A 4,806-nucleotide genomic window follows, 5' to 3' on the forward strand; every position below is an offset into this window, starting at 1 on the left:
GCGTGGTGATATGAAATAGGTGCGACGGGTACGTGTGGGTCATGCGTACGCATGATAGACAAATCAAAGAGGCGACGCGCACGCGCAGGGTGACGCGTACGCATGGTTGGACTTTGTGATAGAGGCACAATTCCAGTCCAAAACTTGCGCAACTCTCTGGAATTTGTATGGGAGCATGAAAAATTGGTTGCCACGTGTACGTGTGGACGAGGCGTACGTGTGGGTAGGCGAAAAACTTGCGGTCATGTGTACGCATGGGTGACACGTACGCGTAGCATGGTGCTCTATTTTTCAAAATTTTTCCAAGTTCTTGCATCAAACGAAGCATTTCAAACCTCCAAACAGCTACCAAAACACCATATAACCTTATTTAACATACTAGACTCCCAAATAAACTCAATAAACCAAACAAAACTTGAAATTAAGCTAATTACCAATATTTACAAAAGAGAAAAATGAAAAGATTTTATCATGGTGGGGTGTTTCCCACCTTGCACTTTTATTTAAAGTCCTTAAGTTAGACATTTGGTGGGCTCCTTGTCATGGTGGCTTGTGCTTGTATTCATCCTTGAACTTCCACCAATGCTTGGACTTCCAATAAGCTCCATTCTTCAAAATTAATGCCATTAAGCTTTGATGGAGTTCCGCACAAGCTAAGGGCTCCCAAATTAGATGCTCATGTATTCCTGGATCCCAAATCTTGTTTCTACACCCGTCTTCAAGTTGATCATCATTAATCCATCTGGGTGCCATAATCTTGGAATTCACATTCAAGCGACCAAACATCATCCTAGACCCACGCATTCTAGTTCTACACCAACCCTTGCTATTAAGCCTTGAACATGTAACCATCATGAACCTAGAGTGATGTTTCCAACCACTAACCATCTTCCTTTTGCTCTTAAAGCCACAAAGAGCTCTAAGTTGACCATCCATCTTAAGAAACCCATATTCAAGTGGGATTATAAAGCTTATGGATAAGAGATTTACCCACTTGAATGAAAGAATGGATGCTGATGGCTTCACTACAAGAAAACACTTTTTTTGCTACGCTTTTAAAGCGTAGCAAAAAGTTGAAAAAGCGTAGCGATAGCTTTTCGCCACGCTTTTTGAGCGACCAGTACGCTTTTGAAAGGGTCACAATTGGAAGGGTGCCGGTTGCTCTATCGCTACGCTTTTGGTGACCTATCGCCACACTTTATTTTTTTCCACGCTTTTAAATATTGCCACGCTTTAAAGCGTAGCCATATATGCCAGATATGGCTACGCTTTTAAAGCGTGCCAATAGCAAGATATAGCTACGCTTTAAAAGCGTGCTAATAGAGAGATATATGGCTATGCTTTTAAAGCGTGCTAATAGTGGGACATACGGCTATGCTTTCAAAGCGTGCCAATAGAGGGACATACGGCTACGCTTTTAAAGTGTGGTTGTTGATGGGTACTGTACAATATGGCCACTCTTTTAAAACGTGGCTATAAGTTAGTTCAGTAACCTATTATTCTATTTTAATAAATAAACCTTACAAAATTCATAAATAATTTTAAAAATATAAACAATTCATAAATAATTTTAAAAATATAAACAATGACCAGTAATTTTAAATCAACTAATCTTTGCTTCATAAACTTGTCACCAAAAAAAGTGTGTTTGATCACATGACATGCTTTAACAAAATACCAAAAATCAAAGTCATAACTACTCATGAATTCCTAATACATGAATTACAATTCCAACATGGGTTACATTATCTACTTCCTTTACACTTCGTTACAAAATATGAGTCTTCATTATTGCTGATCATCCATTTTGAACGAAATTGTTTTCACCACTGCCCTGCATAATTTTAAATATTGTTGTGTTAGTGCATCTTATATCGAACCAAAAAATAAAAAGACATATATTATAGATTAAGCACTACTAACTAGTAAAATTATTAGTACCATTAGTAAATGTATCAAACCAAAAAATAAAAAAAGGGTCAAGCTAGCTAGCTAATCATGGATATATAAGTGAGCAAATAAGATTACTCTTTAACGTTCGCAACTTTAATTGTTCTTAACTAACGGCTTAATATCCTATAGCTAAGTTAGGTGCAGTGACAATATAAATTGGCCCGTTATATAACTAAATTGGTGCACATGAGCCTCGTTAATTTTATTAACACACATATGACAAAATCAAAACATGATTATATAATGTAATAGAAAATAAAAGTAATTAAGATCACTGTTCATTTGATTGTAAAGCTTCCTTCATCATTTGACAGTCAAAGAGAAAGTTGAGAGAAATCTTGTACATTCTCCTAATTAAAAATCAAAGAGAAAGAAATGGACAATATCATTAAGAACCTGTTTTGTGGGAAGAAATCAAAGTCTCAGGTGTGCTCTTAAGTTGAGTAGTAGTGGCCACCACACTGAATGTCTCTGTACTTGGTTCTTGCAAGATTAGAAGTTTTGCTGCAAGATTTGAAGTTTTGCTCAGTAAAAACTGTGTTGATGTTAAATGTTATGCTCATGGAATTCAAACTACTCAGTACTCACATCATAATAAGGCAGAGGAATGCTTGAACCTCATTCAAATTACCGTTGCCATACCATTTACCAAACTAGCAGCACATGCATCGATTACCACTTACCAACATGCCTTATCATATGATCTAATCCAACAACTGTGTGACGCAAAGAAAGTGATAGTGAAATCATTAGAACCTATAGCTTCTAACCTTGTAAACATTAATTAATGTGAGATATATATTTAATTTTCATAGCCACAAAACCAATTTCCTCTACTCATAAATTGAAGACCAAATTACACATAGAGTATAACAAAATCAGAATATTCTGATTTACTCTCTCTCTTTAACTTGGATAGATTTTTGTGTTTTATTTATCTACGGAATATTAATTAGTTAAATGTCAAGAGCTACATACTGGTCAGTAAGAACAACCAATAGTGCAAGCTTTTCAGGTTCATAATAATTAGTATCACAATTCATAATGTCATCTCTTCCTAGAGAAATTAGCACATGTGTAATAAATTAAGAAGATAAGTATAATTCTTCACTTAATAAAACAAAATAAAATTCATGCAAATATAGAAAAAGTAAAAAAAAATGTTACAAGACCACTAAACTACAATGTCCGACAACTGAATGTGGACTCCATGGCCTACCATTCATTATTAATTTTTCTTTTTTTCTATAGATATAAATAGATATAAATCCACTGAATTTCAGCAACAAATTAAAGTTGAAAGAAACAAAGAATGAATAATCCATAGCTTCTAACCTCATCAAATAATTGATGAGCCAAGAAGAAATCACCGCACTTTTTATCCCTTGAGCTAGAAAACAGCAAAACAATGTAATAGTAACTCCTCCTTTCAGCAACAAAAGCCTTGTTTCTTTTATTCCACTTACAAAGAACCCCCTTCTTTAAATCTGACCCTTAAAATTAACTATTGGCAATAAAATAACATTGACCATGTGATAAATCCCAATTTTGTGGTTTATCTTGTGCTTAATTTGGGGGATTTTATCACCTTTTCCCACATTTATTCAATGAAATAGCATGATTTTGCAATTCTCCCTTGATTTGTGCTTAAATGTGAAAACATGATTTTTTATGCCTTAAAATAGCTAATTTCAATTCACTTTAATTCCATTTGATGCCTTGATATGTTTGTTGAGTGATTTCAGGTTCATAAGGCAGGTATTGGATGGAAGAAGTGAGGATAAAAGCATGCAAAGTGGGAGAACTCATGAAGAAATGAAGGAACCGCAAAGATGTCAAGCCTGACCTCTTCGCACTCAATCGATCATAACTTGAGCTACAGAGGTCCAAATGAGGCGGTTCCAGTTGTGTTGGAAAGCAAACTAACATCTGGGGCTTTAAAATGATATAAAATTTGCCATAGTTGCTTCGCGTTTAAGGACGCATACGGGGACTGTATGCGTACGCGCCGATGGAGCGGCGTGATTTACTAAAGTGAAATCGTGGCCAGTGATTTGTAGCTCATTTAGGGCCCAATCCAATTGATTTCTGATGCTATTGAACCCAAAGATTGAAGGGGGAATGAACCAAGTAGTCATAGTTGAGTTTTCGTCCTGTTTTAGGGTAGAATTCTAGAGAGAGAGACTCTCTCCTCTCTCTATATTTAGGATAGAAATTAGGGTAAAGTTAGGTTAATCACTCTCAATTTTCTCTTTCAATTCTTATTTTGATTTCAATTCTCTCCATATTTTAGTGTTCTATTGTCTTAATCTTCTTAGTTTCTCTTGTTAATTTCTTGTTTTGCTCTCTTTTATGTTGATGAACCATTGTTGGATCTTAGTTTTCTTTAATGCAATTTTATGTTTTCATGCTCTTCTATGTTGATCTTGATTGTTATTGTTTATTTCTTGCCTATGTTAGTTATGGATTTTATTAATTCTTGCATTTTGTGATGTTTATTTTTATTGCACTCTAGGTGTTTGATGAAATATTTTCTCTAAATTTTGAGTAGTTTTCTTTACTCTTGGCCTAGGCTAAGGGAATTGAGTGACCTTGAGTCATTGGATCTCATTGAATTGGTGATTTGAGAACCCTTGGTGATCAATTTGATATCCATTGACACTAACCCACTACTAATCTAATTAGTAGATAGGTTGGGACTTATGGGTTGATGTGATCAAAGCCATTTGACGTACTTCAAGTCTAGGAGTAGATATTACGTACTTAAGGCATTTGGAAGTAGACTTAATGAGCTTGGTTCCTCATAATTGTCAATATATAGTTTGTAGACAAGGATGGTGATCTCAATTACCT

This window comes from Arachis ipaensis, chromosome B6 (assembly GCF_059453495.1).
Source record: "Arachis ipaensis isolate K30076 ecotype BB chromosome B6, ASM5945349v1, whole genome shotgun sequence".
Classification (NCBI taxonomy): Eukaryota; Viridiplantae; Streptophyta; class Magnoliopsida; order Fabales; family Fabaceae; genus Arachis; species Arachis ipaensis.